Source organism: Schistocerca cancellata, chromosome 1 (genome assembly GCF_023864275.1).
Source record: "Schistocerca cancellata isolate TAMUIC-IGC-003103 chromosome 1, iqSchCanc2.1, whole genome shotgun sequence".
In the NCBI taxonomy this organism is placed as follows: Eukaryota; Metazoa; Arthropoda; class Insecta; order Orthoptera; family Acrididae; genus Schistocerca; species Schistocerca cancellata.
Genome location: NC_064626.1, coordinates 117,374,122 through 117,392,847, shown reverse-complemented (window position 1 = coordinate 117,392,847; position 18,726 = coordinate 117,374,122). Strand labels below are relative to the sequence as shown.

General features: G+C 44.1%; 14 non-coding genes across 14 annotated transcripts; all 14 read right to left on the bottom strand.

Annotated features, from left to right (window-relative positions):
- Positions 1–1,056: 1,056 nt before the first annotated feature.
- Positions 1,057–1,129, bottom strand: Trnar-ucu (transfer RNA arginine (anticodon UCU)). Its single transcript has one exon. It is a non-coding gene; the product is annotated as a tRNA-Arg (tRNA).
- A 1,220-nt stretch (positions 1,130–2,349) lies between these two features.
- Positions 2,350–2,422, bottom strand: Trnar-ucu (transfer RNA arginine (anticodon UCU)). Its single transcript has one exon. It is a non-coding gene; the product is annotated as a tRNA-Arg (tRNA).
- Positions 2,423–3,642: 1,220 nt separating this feature from the next.
- Trnar-ucu (transfer RNA arginine (anticodon UCU)) lies at positions 3,643–3,715 on the bottom strand. Its single transcript has one exon. It is a non-coding gene; the product is annotated as a tRNA-Arg (tRNA).
- Positions 3,716–4,935: 1,220 nt separating this feature from the next.
- Trnar-ucu (transfer RNA arginine (anticodon UCU)) lies at positions 4,936–5,008 on the bottom strand. Its single transcript has one exon. It is a non-coding gene; the product is annotated as a tRNA-Arg (tRNA).
- A 1,220-nt stretch (positions 5,009–6,228) lies between these two features.
- Trnar-ucu (transfer RNA arginine (anticodon UCU)) lies at positions 6,229–6,301 on the bottom strand. Its single transcript has one exon. It is a non-coding gene; the product is annotated as a tRNA-Arg (tRNA).
- A 1,220-nt stretch (positions 6,302–7,521) lies between these two features.
- On the bottom strand, positions 7,522–7,594 carry Trnar-ucu (transfer RNA arginine (anticodon UCU)). Its single transcript has one exon. It is a non-coding gene; the product is annotated as a tRNA-Arg (tRNA).
- Positions 7,595–8,814: 1,220 nt separating this feature from the next.
- On the bottom strand, positions 8,815–8,887 carry Trnar-ucu (transfer RNA arginine (anticodon UCU)). Its single transcript has one exon. It is a non-coding gene; the product is annotated as a tRNA-Arg (tRNA).
- Positions 8,888–10,107: 1,220 nt separating this feature from the next.
- Trnar-ucu (transfer RNA arginine (anticodon UCU)) lies at positions 10,108–10,180 on the bottom strand. The gene has a single exon. It is a non-coding gene; the product is annotated as a tRNA-Arg (tRNA).
- Positions 10,181–11,400: 1,220 nt separating this feature from the next.
- Positions 11,401–11,473, bottom strand: Trnar-ucu (transfer RNA arginine (anticodon UCU)). Its single transcript has one exon. It is a non-coding gene; the product is annotated as a tRNA-Arg (tRNA).
- A 1,220-nt stretch (positions 11,474–12,693) lies between these two features.
- Positions 12,694–12,766, bottom strand: Trnar-ucu (transfer RNA arginine (anticodon UCU)). Its single transcript has one exon. It is a non-coding gene; the product is annotated as a tRNA-Arg (tRNA).
- Positions 12,767–13,986: 1,220 nt separating this feature from the next.
- On the bottom strand, positions 13,987–14,059 carry Trnar-ucu (transfer RNA arginine (anticodon UCU)). The gene has a single exon. It is a non-coding gene; the product is annotated as a tRNA-Arg (tRNA).
- Positions 14,060–15,279: 1,220 nt separating this feature from the next.
- Positions 15,280–15,352, bottom strand: Trnar-ucu (transfer RNA arginine (anticodon UCU)). Its single transcript has one exon. It is a non-coding gene; the product is annotated as a tRNA-Arg (tRNA).
- Positions 15,353–16,572: 1,220 nt separating this feature from the next.
- Positions 16,573–16,644, bottom strand: Trnar-ucu (transfer RNA arginine (anticodon UCU)). Its single transcript has one exon. It is a non-coding gene; the product is annotated as a tRNA-Arg (tRNA).
- Positions 16,645–17,865: 1,221 nt separating this feature from the next.
- Trnar-ucu (transfer RNA arginine (anticodon UCU)) lies at positions 17,866–17,938 on the bottom strand. Its single transcript has one exon. It is a non-coding gene; the product is annotated as a tRNA-Arg (tRNA).
- Between the last annotated feature and the right edge of the window lie 788 nt (positions 17,939–18,726).

Here is an 18,726-nt window from a genome sequence, read left to right as displayed (position 1 = left end):
TCTGTTTACCATGGCTCTACTGATTGAAACACCTGCGTATTGACAGAGTTGCTCTGTACAATCGTAGTAACACAGTCCTGCTATTAGATTCGCTCACGTGCGCTGCTTACAGATAAATGGGAATTGCGCTCTTTAGAACAGCATCCACTCACAAAGTGGTAAACGACACACTGGGAACACTGTACGATTAGTCACATTTTTTGACTTTGGTTGACTGCTGTGTCACAGCCGGTCCCCATCATATGTATACACTCCAACGGACGTGTGTGCCCTGTTAGCACATTTACCAGGAACGTTAGCTGCATCACCTCCCTGGCAATTCCATGCCGTGCTCGAAGCGTCAGCCATTGCTTGGTGACAGTGTGCTTCGATGAGAAGTGGACAGATGATGCATCTCTCTCGCCGTCAGTTATAGGCGGGAATCATACTTAATGTAGTTTTCTGCAAGCGTCAGCGGAGCGTCAGACATCTCTGTCTGGTCTTCTCCCTTCATGCATCCACCAAGTCCACTCCTGGCAGTCTCCAGTAAAAGCCCCCTGTGCTGAAGCGAAAATTGCCGCCGTTTCTATAGATACAGAGTGCCATTGCTTACTGGGAACAGTTAAGGAACCATAGTACAATATCTTGTTGTGAAACTGTCTACTTTTCTCACTTGTGGCCGAGAAAACTGAAACCCTCTCACCTTGGGCTGGAAGAATTAAAGATCATGACTGGGATTACATACATTGACTCGTGAAGTAATACAAAATTATTTCACTCTTCATTGTATTTGTTTCTGTACAAAATGTGCGTTCTATTGCTATATTTCTATGTGTAGGTAAAAATTGGGTATTGAAAGAAAATTCCCGTGAACAGGGGCGTGAAGATATGGTTCCGCTTTTACAGCATTTACACATAGCAGCGTCATGGATCTACGAGAATTTTGCTTGTATGTGTAAGGTTAACATATTTAAGCATAGAACTGAAGTCACAACAATTTTCACCTTTTGAAGACGCTTGTGGTTACCCATATGTCAATTCCCATCTCGTGATTGGCACACATTTTTAAAAATTGCCCGTCCCTTGTGGGGATCGAACCCACGACCTTTGGATTAGAAGTCCAACGCGCTATCCTCTGCGCCAAAGGGACGCTGTGCAAGTGATGGTCTCAGATGTAAGAGATTCTGCAAGACATGACCCGTGCTACATGTCTCGCGTTACTTTTCTGATAGGCTTACTTTCATATTTCTCTGAAGCAATTACATCAAAGACTCATTATTTATGTAACAGACACGATACATCGCTCCGAATCGCTCTGTTTACCATGGCTCTACTGATTGAAACACCTGCGTATTGACAGAGTTGCTCTGTACAATCGTAGTAACACAGTCCTGCTATTAGATTCGCTCACGTGCGCTGCTTACAGATAAATGGGAATTGCGCTCTTTAGAACAGCATCCACTCACAAAGTGGTAAACGACACACTGGGAACACTGTACGATTAGTCACATTTTTTGACTTTGGTTGACTGCTGTGTCACAGCCGGTCCCCATCATATGTATACACTCCAACGGACGTGTGTGCCCTGTTAGCACATTTACCAGGAACGTTAGCTGCATCACCTCCCTGGCAATTCCATGCCGTGCTCGAAGCGTCAGCCATTGCTTGGTGACAGTGTGCTTCGATGAGAAGTGGACAGATGATGCATCTCTCTCGCCGTCAGTTATAGGCGGGAATCATACTTAATGTAGTTTTCTGCAAGCGTCAGCGGAGCGTCAGACATCTCTGTCTGGTCTTCTCCCTTCATGCATCCACCAAGTCCACTCCTGGCAGTCTCCAGTAAAAGCCCCCTGTGCTGAAGCGAAAATTGCCGCCGTTTCTATAGATACAGAGTGCCATTGCTTACTGGGAACAGTTAAGGAACCATAGTACAATATCTTGTTGTGAAACTGTCTACTTTTCTCACTTGTGGCCGAGAAAACTGAAACCCTCTCACCTTGGGCTGGAAGAATTAAAGATCATGACTGGGATTACATACATTGACTCGTGAAGTAATACAAAATTATTTCACTCTTCATTGTATTTGTTTCTGTACAAAATGTGCGTTCTATTGCTATATTTCTATGTGTAGGTAAAAATTGGGTATTGAAAGAAAATTCCCGTGAACAGGGGCGTGAAGATATGGTTCCGCTTTTACAGCATTTACACATAGCAGCGTCATGGATCTACGAGAATTTTGCTTGTATGTGTAAGGTTAACATATTTAAGCATAGAACTGAAGTCACAACAATTTTCACCTTTTGAAGACGCTTGTGGTTACCCATATGTCAATTCCCATCTCGTGATTGGCACACATTTTTAAAAATTGCCCGTCCCTTGTGGGGATCGAACCCACGACCTTTGGATTAGAAGTCCAACGCGCTATCCTCTGCGCCAAAGGGACGCTGTGCAAGTGATGGTCTCAGATGTAAGAGATTCTGCAAGACATGACCCGTGCTACATGTCTCGCGTTACTTTTCTGATAGGCTTACTTTCATATTTCTCTGAAGCAATTACATCAAAGACTCATTATTTATGTAACAGACACGATACATCGCTCCGAATCGCTCTGTTTACCATGGCTCTACTGATTGAAACACCTGCGTATTGACAGAGTTGCTCTGTACAATCGTAGTAACACAGTCCTGCTATTAGATTCGCTCACGTGCGCTGCTTACAGATAAATGGGAATTGCGCTCTTTAGAACAGCATCCACTCACAAAGTGGTAAACGACACACTGGGAACACTGTACGATTAGTCACATTTTTTGACTTTGGTTGACTGCTGTGTCACAGCCGGTCCCCATCATATGTATACACTCCAACGGACGTGTGTGCCCTGTTAGCACATTTACCAGGAACGTTAGCTGCATCACCTCCCTGGCAATTCCATGCCGTGCTCGAAGCGTCAGCCATTGCTTGGTGACAGTGTGCTTCGATGAGAAGTGGACAGATGATGCATCTCTCTCGCCGTCAGTTATAGGCGGGAATCATACTTAATGTAGTTTTCTGCAAGCGTCAGCGGAGCGTCAGACATCTCTGTCTGGTCTTCTCCCTTCATGCATCCACCAAGTCCACTCCTGGCAGTCTCCAGTAAAAGCCCCCTGTGCTGAAGCGAAAATTGCCGCCGTTTCTATAGATACAGAGTGCCATTGCTTACTGGGAACAGTTAAGGAACCATAGTACAATATCTTGTTGTGAAACTGTCTACTTTTCTCACTTGTGGCCGAGAAAACTGAAACCCTCTCACCTTGGGCTGGAAGAATTAAAGATCATGACTGGGATTACATACATTGACTCGTGAAGTAATACAAAATTATTTCACTCTTCATTGTATTTGTTTCTGTACAAAATGTGCGTTCTATTGCTATATTTCTATGTGTAGGTAAAAATTGGGTATTGAAAGAAAATTCCCGTGAACAGGGGCGTGAAGATATGGTTCCGCTTTTACAGCATTTACACATAGCAGCGTCATGGATCTACGAGAATTTTGCTTGTATGTGTAAGGTTAACATATTTAAGCATAGAACTGAAGTCACAACAATTTTCACCTTTTGAAGACGCTTGTGGTTACCCATATGTCAATTCCCATCTCGTGATTGGCACACATTTTTAAAAATTGCCCGTCCCTTGTGGGGATCGAACCCACGACCTTTGGATTAGAAGTCCAACGCGCTATCCTCTGCGCCAAAGGGACGCTGTGCAAGTGATGGTCTCAGATGTAAGAGATTCTGCAAGACATGACCCGTGCTACATGTCTCGCGTTACTTTTCTGATAGGCTTACTTTCATATTTCTCTGAAGCAATTACATCAAAGACTCATTATTTATGTAACAGACACGATACATCGCTCCGAATCGCTCTGTTTACCATGGCTCTACTGATTGAAACACCTGCGTATTGACAGAGTTGCTCTGTACAATCGTAGTAACACAGTCCTGCTATTAGATTCGCTCACGTGCGCTGCTTACAGATAAATGGGAATTGCGCTCTTTAGAACAGCATCCACTCACAAAGTGGTAAACGACACACTGGGAACACTGTACGATTAGTCACATTTTTTGACTTTGGTTGACTGCTGTGTCACAGCCGGTCCCCATCATATGTATACACTCCAACGGACGTGTGTGCCCTGTTAGCACATTTACCAGGAACGTTAGCTGCATCACCTCCCTGGCAATTCCATGCCGTGCTCGAAGCGTCAGCCATTGCTTGGTGACAGTGTGCTTCGATGAGAAGTGGACAGATGATGCATCTCTCTCGCCGTCAGTTATAGGCGGGAATCATACTTAATGTAGTTTTCTGCAAGCGTCAGCGGAGCGTCAGACATCTCTGTCTGGTCTTCTCCCTTCATGCATCCACCAAGTCCACTCCTGGCAGTCTCCAGTAAAAGCCCCCTGTGCTGAAGCGAAAATTGCCGCCGTTTCTATAGATACAGAGTGCCATTGCTTACTGGGAACAGTTAAGGAACCATAGTACAATATCTTGTTGTGAAACTGTCTACTTTTCTCACTTGTGGCCGAGAAAACTGAAACCCTCTCACCTTGGGCTGGAAGAATTAAAGATCATGACTGGGATTACATACATTGACTCGTGAAGTAATACAAAATTATTTCACTCTTCATTGTATTTGTTTCTGTACAAAATGTGCGTTCTATTGCTATATTTCTATGTGTAGGTAAAAATTGGGTATTGAAAGAAAATTCCCGTGAACAGGGGCGTGAAGATATGGTTCCGCTTTTACAGCATTTACACATAGCAGCGTCATGGATCTACGAGAATTTTGCTTGTATGTGTAAGGTTAACATATTTAAGCATAGAACTGAAGTCACAACAATTTTCACCTTTTGAAGACGCTTGTGGTTACCCATATGTCAATTCCCATCTCGTGATTGGCACACATTTTTAAAAATTGCCCGTCCCTTGTGGGGATCGAACCCACGACCTTTGGATTAGAAGTCCAACGCGCTATCCTCTGCGCCAAAGGGACGCTGTGCAAGTGATGGTCTCAGATGTAAGAGATTCTGCAAGACATGACCCGTGCTACATGTCTCGCGTTACTTTTCTGATAGGCTTACTTTCATATTTCTCTGAAGCAATTACATCAAAGACTCATTATTTATGTAACAGACACGATACATCGCTCCGAATCGCTCTGTTTACCATGGCTCTACTGATTGAAACACCTGCGTATTGACAGAGTTGCTCTGTACAATCGTAGTAACACAGTCCTGCTATTAGATTCGCTCACGTGCGCTGCTTACAGATAAATGGGAATTGCGCTCTTTAGAACAGCATCCACTCACAAAGTGGTAAACGACACACTGGGAACACTGTACGATTAGTCACATTTTTTGACTTTGGTTGACTGCTGTGTCACAGCCGGTCCCCATCATATGTATACACTCCAACGGACGTGTGTGCCCTGTTAGCACATTTACCAGGAACGTTAGCTGCATCACCTCCCTGGCAATTCCATGCCGTGCTCGAAGCGTCAGCCATTGCTTGGTGACAGTGTGCTTCGATGAGAAGTGGACAGATGATGCATCTCTCTCGCCGTCAGTTATAGGCGGGAATCATACTTAATGTAGTTTTCTGCAAGCGTCAGCGGAGCGTCAGACATCTCTGTCTGGTCTTCTCCCTTCATGCATCCACCAAGTCCACTCCTGGCAGTCTCCAGTAAAAGCCCCCTGTGCTGAAGCGAAAATTGCCGCCGTTTCTATAGATACAGAGTGCCATTGCTTACTGGGAACAGTTAAGGAACCATAGTACAATATCTTGTTGTGAAACTGCCTACTTTTCTCACTTGTGGCCGAGAAAACTGAAACCCTCTCACCTTGGGCTGGAAGAATTAAAGATCATGACTGGGATTACATACATTGACTCGTGAAGTAATACAAAATTATTTCACTCTTCATTGTATTTGTTTCTGTACAAAATGTGCGTTCTATTGCTATATTTCTATGTGTAGGTAAAAATTGGGTATTGAAAGAAAATTCCCGTGAACAGGGGCGTGAAGATATGGTTCCGCTTTTACAGCATTTACACATAGCAGCGTCATGGATCTACGAGAATTTTGCTTGTATGTGTAAGGTTAACATATTTAAGCATAGAACTGAAGTCACAACAATTTTCACCTTTTGAAGACGCTTGTGGTTACCCATATGTCAATTCCCATCTCGTGATTGGCACACATTTTTAAAAATTGCCCGTCCCTTGTGGGGATCGAACCCACGACCTTTGGATTAGAAGTCCAACGCGCTATCCTCTGCGCCAAAGGGACGCTGTGCAAGTGATGGTCTCAGATGTAAGAGATTCTGCAAGACATGACCCGTGCTACATGTCTCGCGTTACTTTTCTGATAGGCTTACTTTCATATTTCTCTGAAGCAATTACATCAAAGACTCATTATTTATGTAACAGACACGATACATCGCTCCGAATCGCTCTGTTTACCATGGCTCTACTGATTGAAACACCTGCGTATTGACAGAGTTGCTCTGTACAATCGTAGTAACACAGTCCTGCTATTAGATTCGCTCACGTGCGCTGCTTACAGATAAATGGGAATTGCGCTCTTTAGAACAGCATCCACTCACAAAGTGGTAAACGACACACTGGGAACACTGTACGATTAGTCACATTTTTTGACTTTGGTTGACTGCTGTGTCACAGCCGGTCCCCATCATATGTATACACTCCAACGGACGTGTGTGCCCTGTTAGCACATTTACCAGGAACGTTAGCTGCATCACCTCCCTGGCAATTCCATGCCGTGCTCGAAGCGTCAGCCATTGCTTGGTGACAGTGTGCTTCGATGAGAAGTGGACAGATGATGCATCTCTCTCGCCGTCAGTTATAGGCGGGAATCATACTTAATGTAGTTTTCTGCAAGCGTCAGCGGAGCGTCAGACATCTCTGTCTGGTCTTCTCCCTTCATGCATCCACCAAGTCCACTCCTGGCAGTCTCCAGTAAAAGCCCCCTGTGCTGAAGCGAAAATTGCCGCCGTTTCTATAGATACAGAGTGCCATTGCTTACTGGGAACAGTTAAGGAACCATAGTACAATATCTTGTTGTGAAACTGTCTACTTTTCTCACTTGTGGCCGAGAAAACTGAAACCCTCTCACCTTGGGCTGGAAGAATTAAAGATCATGACTGGGATTACATACATTGACTCGTGAAGTAATACAAAATTATTTCACTCTTCATTGTATTTGTTTCTGTACAAAATGTGCGTTCTATTGCTATATTTCTATGTGTAGGTAAAAATTGGGTATTGAAAGAAAATTCCCGTGAACAGGGGCGTGAAGATATGGTTCCGCTTTTACAGCATTTACACATAGCAGCGTCATGGATCTACGAGAATTTTGCTTGTATGTGTAAGGTTAACATATTTAAGCATAGAACTGAAGTCACAACAATTTTCACCTTTTGAAGACGCTTGTGGTTACCCATATGTCAATTCCCATCTCGTGATTGGCACACATTTTTAAAAATTGCCCGTCCCTTGTGGGGATCGAACCCACGACCTTTGGATTAGAAGTCCAACGCGCTATCCTCTGCGCCAAAGGGACGCTGTGCAAGTGATGGTCTCAGATGTAAGAGATTCTGCAAGACATGACCCGTGCTACATGTCTCGCGTTACTTTTCTGATAGGCTTACTTTCATATTTCTCTGAAGCAATTACATCAAAGACTCATTATTTATGTAACAGACACGATACATCGCTCCGAATCGCTCTGTTTACCATGGCTCTACTGATTGAAACACCTGCGTATTGACAGAGTTGCTCTGTACAATCGTAGTAACACAGTCCTGCTATTAGATTCGCTCACGTGCGCTGCTTACAGATAAATGGGAATTGCGCTCTTTAGAACAGCATCCACTCACAAAGTGGTAAACGACACACTGGGAACACTGTACGATTAGTCACATTTTTTGACTTTGGTTGACTGCTGTGTCACAGCCGGTCCCCATCATATGTATACACTCCAACGGACGTGTGTGCCCTGTTAGCACATTTACCAGGAACGTTAGCTGCATCACCTCCCTGGCAATTCCATGCCGTGCTCGAAGCGTCAGCCATTGCTTGGTGACAGTGTGCTTCGATGAGAAGTGGACAGATGATGCATCTCTCTCGCCGTCAGTTATAGGCGGGAATCATACTTAATGTAGTTTTCTGCAAGCGTCAGCGGAGCGTCAGACATCTCTGTCTGGTCTTCTCCCTTCATGCATCCACCAAGTCCACTCCTGGCAGTCTCCAGTAAAAGCCCCCTGTGCTGAAGCGAAAATTGCCGCCGTTTCTATAGATACAGAGTGCCATTGCTTACTGGGAACAGTTAAGGAACCATAGTACAATATCTTGTTGTGAAACTGTCTACTTTTCTCACTTGTGGCCGAGAAAACTGAAACCCTCTCACCTTGGGCTGGAAGAATTAAAGATCATGACTGGGATTACATACATTGACTCGTGAAGTAATACAAAATTATTTCACTCTTCATTGTATTTGTTTCTGTACAAAATGTGCGTTCTATTGCTATATTTCTATGTGTAGGTAAAAATTGGGTATTGAAAGAAAATTCCCGTGAACAGGGGCGTGAAGATATGGTTCCGCTTTTACAGCATTTACACATAGCAGCGTCATGGATCTACGAGAATTTTGCTTGTATGTGTAAGGTTAACATATTTAAGCATAGAACTGAAGTCACAACAATTTTCACCTTTTGAAGACGCTTGTGGTTACCCATATGTCAATTCCCATCTCGTGATTGGCACACATTTTTAAAAATTGCCCGTCCCTTGTGGGGATCGAACCCACGACCTTTGGATTAGAAGTCCAACGCGCTATCCTCTGCGCCAAAGGGACGCTGTGCAAGTGATGGTCTCAGATGTAAGAGATTCTGCAAGACATGACCCGTGCTACATGTCTCGCGTTACTTTTCTGATAGGCTTACTTTCATATTTCTCTGAAGCAATTACATCAAAGACTCATTATTTATGTAACAGACACGATACATCGCTCCGAATCGCTCTGTTTACCATGGCTCTACTGATTGAAACACCTGCGTATTGACAGAGTTGCTCTGTACAATCGTAGTAACACAGTCCTGCTATTAGATTCGCTCACGTGCGCTGCTTACAGATAAATGGGAATTGCGCTCTTTAGAACAGCATCCACTCACAAAGTGGTAAACGACACACTGGGAACACTGTACGATTAGTCACATTTTTTGACTTTGGTTGACTGCTGTGTCACAGCCGGTCCCCATCATATGTATACACTCCAACGGACGTGTGTGCCCTGTTAGCACATTTACCAGGAACGTTAGCTGCATCACCTCCCTGGCAATTCCATGCCGTGCTCGAAGCGTCAGCCATTGCTTGGTGACAGTGTGCTTCGATGAGAAGTGGACAGATGATGCATCTCTCTCGCCGTCAGTTATAGGCGGGAATCATACTTAATGTAGTTTTCTGCAAGCGTCAGCGGAGCGTCAGACATCTCTGTCTGGTCTTCTCCCTTCATGCATCCACCAAGTCCACTCCTGGCAGTCTCCAGTAAAAGCCCCCTGTGCTGAAGCGAAAATTGCCGCCGTTTCTATAGATACAGAGTGCCATTGCTTACTGGGAACAGTTAAGGAACCATAGTACAATATCTTGTTGTGAAACTGTCTACTTTTCTCACTTGTGGCCGAGAAAACTGAAACCCTCTCACCTTGGGCTGGAAGAATTAAAGATCATGACTGGGATTACATACATTGACTCGTGAAGTAATACAAAATTATTTCACTCTTCATTGTATTTGTTTCTGTACAAAATGTGCGTTCTATTGCTATATTTCTATGTGTAGGTAAAAATTGGGTATTGAAAGAAAATTCCCGTGAACAGGGGCGTGAAGATATGGTTCCGCTTTTACAGCATTTACACATAGCAGCGTCATGGATCTACGAGAATTTTGCTTGTATGTGTAAGGTTAACATATTTAAGCATAGAACTGAAGTCACAACAATTTTCACCTTTTGAAGACGCTTGTGGTTACCCATATGTCAATTCCCATCTCGTGATTGGCACACATTTTTAAAAATTGCCCGTCCCTTGTGGGGATCGAACCCACGACCTTTGGATTAGAAGTCCAACGCGCTATCCTCTGCGCCAAAGGGACGCTGTGCAAGTGATGGTCTCAGATGTAAGAGATTCTGCAAGACATGACCCGTGCTACATGTCTCGCGTTACTTTTCTGATAGGCTTACTTTCATATTTCTCTGAAGCAATTACATCAAAGACTCATTATTTATGTAACAGACACGATACATCGCTCCGAATCGCTCTGTTTACCATGGCTCTACTGATTGAAACACCTGCGTATTGACAGAGTTGCTCTGTACAATCGTAGTAACACAGTCCTGCTATTAGATTCGCTCACGTGCGCTGCTTACAGATAAATGGGAATTGCGCTCTTTAGAACAGCATCCACTCACAAAGTGGTAAACGACACACTGGGAACACTGTACGATTAGTCACATTTTTTGACTTTGGTTGACTGCTGTGTCACAGCCGGTCCCCATCATATGTATACACTCCAACGGACGTGTGTGCCCTGTTAGCACATTTACCAGGAACGTTAGCTGCATCACCTCCCTGGCAATTCCATGCCGTGCTCGAAGCGTCAGCCATTGCTTGGTGACAGTGTGCTTCGATGAGAAGTGGACAGATGATGCATCTCTCTCGCCGTCAGTTATAGGCGGGAATCATACTTAATGTAGTTTTCTGCAAGCGTCAGCGGAGCGTCAGACATCTCTGTCTGGTCTTCTCCCTTCATGCATCCACCAAGTCCACTCCTGGCAGTCTCCAGTAAAAGCCCCCTGTGCTGAAGCGAAAATTGCCGCCGTTTCTATAGATACAGAGTGCCATTGCTTACTGGGAACAGTTAAGGAACCATAGTACAATATCTTGTTGTGAAACTGTCTACTTTTCTCACTTGTGGCCGAGAAAACTGAAACCCTCTCACCTTGGGCTGGAAGAATTAAAGATCATGACTGGGATTACATACATTGACTCGTGAAGTAATACAAAATTATTTCACTCTTCATTGTATTTGTTTCTGTACAAAATGTGCGTTCTATTGCTATATTTCTATGTGTAGGTAAAAATTGGGTATTGAAAGAAAATTCCCGTGAACAGGGGCGTGAAGATATGGTTCCGCTTTTACAGCATTTACACATAGCAGCGTCATGGATCTACGAGAATTTTGCTTGTATGTGTAAGGTTAACATATTTAAGCATAGAACTGAAGTCACAACAATTTTCACCTTTTGAAGACGCTTGTGGTTACCCATATGTCAATTCCCATCTCGTGATTGGCACACATTTTTAAAAATTGCCCGTCCCTTGTGGGGATCGAACCCACGACCTTTGGATTAGAAGTCCAACGCGCTATCCTCTGCGCCAAAGGGACGCTGTGCAAGTGATGGTCTCAGATGTAAGAGATTCTGCAAGACATGACCCGTGCTACATGTCTCGCGTTACTTTTCTGATAGGCTTACTTTCATATTTCTCTGAAGCAATTACATCAAAGACTCATTATTTATGTAACAGACACGATACATCGCTCCGAATCGCTCTGTTTACCATGGCTCTACTGATTGAAACACCTGCGTATTGACAGAGTTGCTCTGTACAATCGTAGTAACACAGTCCTGCTATTAGATTCGCTCACGTGCGCTGCTTACAGATAAATGGGAATTGCGCTCTTTAGAACAGCATCCACTCACAAAGTGGTAAACGACACACTGGGAACACTGTACGATTAGTCACATTTTTTGACTTTGGTTGACTGCTGTGTCACAGCCGGTCCCCATCATATGTATACACTCCAACGGACGTGTGTGCCCTGTTAGCACATTTACCAGGAACGTTAGCTGCATCACCTCCCTGGCAATTCCATGCCGTGCTCGAAGCGTCAGCCATTGCTTGGTGACAGTGTGCTTCGATGAGAAGTGGACAGATGATGCATCTCTCTCGCCGTCAGTTATAGGCGGGAATCATACTTAATGTAGTTTTCTGCAAGCGTCAGCGGAGCGTCAGACATCTCTGTCTGGTCTTCTCCCTTCATGCATCCACCAAGTCCACTCCTGGCAGTCTCCAGTAAAAGCCCCCTGTGCTGAAGCGAAAATTGCCGCCGTTTCTATAGATACAGAGTGCCATTGCTTACTGGGAACAGTTAAGGAACCATAGTACAATATCTTGTTGTGAAACTGTCTACTTTTCTCACTTGTGGCCGAGAAAACTGAAACCCTCTCACCTTGGGCTGGAAGAATTAAAGATCATGACTGGGATTACATACATTGACTCGTGAAGTAATACAAAATTATTTCACTCTTCATTGTATTTGTTTCTGTACAAAATGTGCGTTCTATTGCTATATTTCTATGTGTAGGTAAAAATTGGGTATTGAAAGAAAATTCCCGTGAACAGGGGCGTGAAGATATGGTTCCGCTTTTACAGCATTTACACATAGCAGCGTCATGGATCTACGAGAATTTTGCTTGTATGTGTAAGGTTAACATATTTAAGCATAGAACTGAAGTCACAACAATTTTCACCTTTTGAAGACGCTTGTGGTTACCCATATGTCAATTCCCATCTCGTGATTGGCACACATTTTTAAAAATTGCCCGTCCCTTGTGGGGATCGAACCCACGACCTTTGGATTAGAAGTCCAACGCGCTATCCTCTGCGCCAAAGGGACGCTGTGCAAGTGATGGTCTCAGATGTAAGAGATTCTGCAAGACATGACCCGTGCTACATGTCTCGCGTTACTTTTCTGATAGGCTTACTTTCATATTTCTCTGAAGCAATTACATCAAAGACTCATTATTTATGTAACAGACACGATACATCGCTCCGAATCGCTCTGTTTACCATGGCTCTACTGATTGAAACACCTGCGTATTGACAGAGTTGCTCTGTACAATCGTAGTAACACAGTCCTGCTATTAGATTCGCTCACGTGCGCTGCTTACAGATAAATGGGAATTGCGCTCTTTAGAACAGCATCCACTCACAAAGTGGTAAACGACACACTGGGAACACTGTACGATTAGTCACATTTTTTGACTTTGGTTGACTGCTGTGTCACAGCCGGTCCCCATCATATGTATACACTCCAACGGACGTGTGTGCCCTGTTAGCACATTTACCAGGAACGTTAGCTGCATCACCTCCCTGGCAATTCCATGCCGTGCTCGAAGCGTCAGCCATTGCTTGGTGACAGTGTGCTTCGATGAGAAGTGGACAGATGATGCATCTCTCTCGCCGTCAGTTATAGGCGGGAATCATACTTAATGTAGTTTTCTGCAAGCGTCAGCGGAGCGTCAGACATCTCTGTCTGGTCTTCTCCCTTCATGCATCCACCAAGTCCACTCCTGGCAGTCTCCAGTAAAAGCCCCCTGTGCTGAAGCGAAAATTGCCGCCGTTTCTATAGATACAGAGTGCCATTGCTTACTGGGAACAGTTAAGGAACCATAGTACAATATCTTGTTGTGAAACTGTCTACTTTTCTCACTTGTGGCCGAGAAAACTGAAACCCTCTCACCTTGGGCTGGAAGAATTAAAGATCATGACTGGGATTACATACATTGACTCGTGAAGTAATACAAAATTATTTCACTCTTCATTGTATTTGTTTCTGTACAAAATGTGCGTTCTATTGCTATATTTCTATGTGTAGGTAAAAATTGGGTATTGAAAGAAAATTCCCGTGAACAGGGGCGTGAAGATATGGTTCCGCTTTTACAGCATTTACACATAGCAGCGTCATGGATCTACGAGAATTTTGCTTGTATGTGTAAGGTTAACATATTTAAGCATAGAACTGAAGTCACAACAATTTTCACCTTTTGAAGACGCTTGTGGTTACCCATATGTCAATTCCCATCTCGTGATTGGCACACATTTTTAAAAATTGCCCGTCCCTTGTGGGGATCGAACCCACGACCTTTGGATTAGAAGTCCAACGCGCTATCCTCTGCGCCAAAGGGACGCTGTGCAAGTGATGGTCTCAGATGTAAGAGATTCTGCAAGACATGACCCGTGCTACATGTCTCGCGTTACTTTTCTGATAGGCTTACTTTCATATTTCTCTGAAGCAATTACATCAAAGACTCATTATTTATGTAACAGACACGATACATCGCTCCGAATCGCTCTGTTTACCATGGCTCTACTGATTGAAACACCTGCGTATTGACAGAGTTGCTCTGTACAATCGTAGTAACACAGTCCTGCTATTAGATTCGCTCACGTGCGCTGCTTACAGATAAATGGGAATTGCGCTCTTTAGAACAGCATCCACTCACAAAGTGGTAAACGACACACTGGGAACACTGTACGATTAGTCACATTTTTTGACTTTGGTTGACTGCTGTGTCACAGCCGGTCCCCATCATATGTATACACTCCAACGGACGTGTGTGCCCTGTTAGCACATTTACCAGGAACGTTAGCTGCATCACCTCCCTGGCAATTCCATGCCGTGCTCGAAGCGTCAGCCATTGCTTGGTGACAGTGTGCTTCGATGAGAAGTGGACAGATGATGCATCTCTCTCGCCGTCAGTTATAGGCGGGAATCATACTTAATGTAGTTTTCTGCAAGCGTCAGCGGAGCGTCAGACATCTCTGTCTGGTCTTCTCCCTTCATGCATCCACCAAGTCCACTCCTGGCAGTCTCCAGTAAAAGCCCCCTGTGCTGAAGCGAAAATTGCCGCCGTTTCTATAGATACAGAGTGCCATTGCTTACTGGGAACAGTTAAGGAACCATAGTACAATATCTTGTTGTGAAACTGTCTACTTTTCTCACTTGTGGCCGAGAAAACTGAAACCCTCTCACCTTGGGCTGGAAGAATTAAAGATCATGACTGGGATTACATACATTGACTCGTGAAGTAATACAAAATTATTTCACTCTTCATTGTATTTGTTTCTGTACAAAATGTGCGTTCTATTGCTATATTTCTATGTGTAGGTAAAAATTGGGTATTGAAAGAAAATTCCCGTGAACAGGGGCGTGAAGATATGGTTCCGCTTTTACAGCATTTACACATAGCAGCGTCATGGATCTACGAGAATTTTGCTTGTATGTGTAAGGTTAACATATTTAAGCATAGAACTGAAGTCACAACAATTTTCACCTTTTGAAGACGCTTGTGGTTACCCATATGTCAATTCCCATCTCGTGATTGGCACACATTTTTAAAAATTGCCCGTCCCTTGTGGGGATCGAACCCACGACCTTTGGATTAGAAGTCCAACGCGCTATCCTCTGCGCCAAAGGGACGCTGTGCAAGTGATGGTCTCAGATGTAAGAGATTCTGCAAGACATGACCCGTGCTACATGTCTCGCGTTACTTTTCTGATAGGCTTACTTTCATATTTCTCTGAAGCAATTACATCAAAGACTCATTATTTATGTAACAGACACGATACATCGCTCCGAATCGCTCTGTTTACCATGGCTCTACTGATTGAAACACCTGCGTATTGACAGAGTTGCTCTGTACAATCGTAGTAACACAGTCCTGCTATTAGATTCGCTCACGTGCGCTGCTTACAGATAAATGGGAATTGCGCTCTTTAGAACAGCATCCACTCACAAAGTGGTAAACGACACACTGGGAACACTGTACGATTAGTCACATTTTTTGACTTTGGTTGACTGCTGTGTCACAGCCGGTCCCCATCATATGTATACACTCCAACGGACGTGTGTGCCCTGTTAGCACATTTACCAGGAACGTTAGCTGCATCACCTCCCTGGCAATTCCATGCCGTGCTCGAAGCGTCAGCCATTGCTTGGTGACAGTGTGCTTCGATGAGAAGTGGACAGATGATGCATCTCTCTCGCCGTCAGTTATAGGCGGGAATCATACTTAATGTAGTTTTCTGCAAGCGTCAGCGGAGCGTCAGACATCTCTGTCTGGTCTTCTCCCTTCATGCATCCACCAAGTCCACTCCTGGCAGTCTCCAGTAAAAGCCCCCTGTGCTGAAGCGAAAATTGCCGCCGTTTCTATAGATACAGAGTGCCATTGCTTACTGGGAACAGTTAAGGAACCATAGTACAATATCTTGTTGTGAAACTGTCTACTTTTCTCACTTGTGGCCGAGAAAACTGAAACCCTCTCACCTTGGGCTGGAAGAATTAAAGATCATGACTGGGATTACATACATTGACTCGTGAAGTAATACAAAATTATTTCACTCTTCATTGTATTTGTTTCTGTACAAAATGTGCGTTCTATTGCTATATTTCTATGTGTAGGTAAAAATTGGGTATTGAAAGAAAATTCCCGTGAACAGGGGCGTGAAGATATGGTTCCGCTTTACAGCATTTACACATAGCAGCGGTCATGGATCTACGAGAATTTTGCTTGTATGTGTAAGGTTAACATATTTAAGCATAGAACTGAAGTCACAACAATTTTCACCTTTTGAAGACGCTTGTGGTTACCCATATGTCAATTCCCATCTCGTGATTGGCACACATTTTTAAAAATTGCCCGTCCCTTGTGGGGATCGAACCCACGACCTTTGGATTAGAAGTCCAACGCGCTATCCTCTGCGCCAAAGGACGCTGTGCAAGTGATGGTCTCAGATGTAAGAGATTCTGCAAGACATGACCCGTGCTACATGTCTCGCGTTACTTTTCTGATAGGCTTACTTTCATATTTCTCTGAAGCAATTACATCAAAGACTCATTATTTATGTAACAGACACGATACATCGCTCCGAATCGCTCTGTTTACCATGGCTCTACTGATTGAAACACCTGCGTATTGACAGAGTTGCTCTGTACAATCGTAGTAACACAGTCCTGCTATTAGATTCGCTCACGTGCGCTGCTTACAGATAAATGGAATTGCGCTCTTTAGAACAGCATCCACTCACAAAGTGGTAAACGACACACTGGGAACACTGTACGATTAGTCACATTTTTTGACTTTGGTTGACTGCTGTGTCACACAGCCGGTCCCCATCATATGTATACACTCCAACGGACGTGTGTGCCCTGTTAGCACATTTACCAGGAACGTTAGCTGCATCACCTCCCTGGCAATTCCATGCCGTGCTCGAAGCGTCAGCCATTGCTTGGTGACAGTGTGCTTCGATGAGAAGTGGACAGATGATGCATCTCTCTCGCCGTCAGTTATAGGCGGGAATCATACTTAATGTAGTTTTCTGCAAGCGTCAGCGGAGCGTCAGACATCTCTGTCTGGTCTTCTCCCTTCATGCATCCACCAAGTCCACTCCTGGCAGTCTCCAGTAAAAGCCCCCTGTGCTGAAGCGAAAATTGCCGCCGTTTCTATAGATACAGAGTGCCATTGCTTACTGGGAACAGTTAAGGAACCATAGTACAATATCTTGTTGTGAAACTGTCTACTTTTCTCACTTGTGGCCGAGAAAACTGAAACCCTCTCACCTTGGGCTGGAAGAATTAAAGATCATGACTGGGATTACATACATTGACTCGTGAAGTAATACAAAATTATTTCACTCTTCATTGTATTTGTTTCTGTACAAAATGTGCGTTCTATTGCTATATTTCTATGTGTAGGTAAAAATTGGGTATTGAAAGAAAATTCCCGTGAACAGGGGCGTGAAGATATGGTTCCGCTTTTACAGCATTTACACATAGCAGCGTCATGGATCTACGAGAATTTTGCTTGTATGTGTAAGGTTAACATATTTAAGCATAGAACTGAAGTCACAACAATTTTCACCTTTTGAAGACGCTTGTGGTTACCCATATGTCAATTCCCATCTCGTGATTGGCACACATTTTTAAAAATTGCCCGTCCCTTGTGGGGATCGAACCCACGACCTTTGGATTAGAAGTCCAACGCGCTATCCTCTGCGCCAAAGGGACGCTGTGCAAGTGATGGTCTCAGATGTAAGAGATTCTGCAAGACATGACCCGTGCTACATGTCTCGCGTTACTTTTCTGATAGGCTTACTTTCATATTTCTCTGAAGCAATTACATCAAAGACTCATTATTTATGTAACAGACACGATACATCGCTCCGAATCGCTCTGTTTACCATGGCTCTACTGATTGAAACACCTGCGTATTGACAGAGTTGCTCTGTACAATCGTAGTAACACAGTCCTGCTATTAGATTCGCTCACGTGCGCTGCTTACAGATAAATGGGAATTGCGCTCTTTAGAACAGCATCCACTCACAAAGTGGTAAACGACACACTGGGAACACTGTACGATTAGTCACATTTTTTGACTTTGGTTGACTGCTGTGTCACAGCCGGTCCCCATCATATGTATACACTCCAACGGACGTGTGTGCCCTGTTAGCACATTTACCAGGAACGTTAGCTGCATCACCTCCCTGGCAATTCCATGCCGTGCTCGAAGCGTCAGCCATTGCTTGGTGACAGTGTGCTTCGATGAGAAGTGGACAGATGATGCATCTCTCTCGCCGTCAGTTATAGGCGGGAATCATACTTAATGTAGTTTTCTGCAAGCGTCAGCGGAGCGTCAGACATCTCTGTCTGGTCTTCTCCCTTCATGCATCCACCAAGTCCACTCCTGGCAGTCTCCAGTAAAAGCCCCCTGTGCTGAAGCGAAAATTGCCGCCGTTTCTATAGATACAGAGTGCCATTGCTTACTGGGAACAGTTAAGGAACCATAGTACAATATC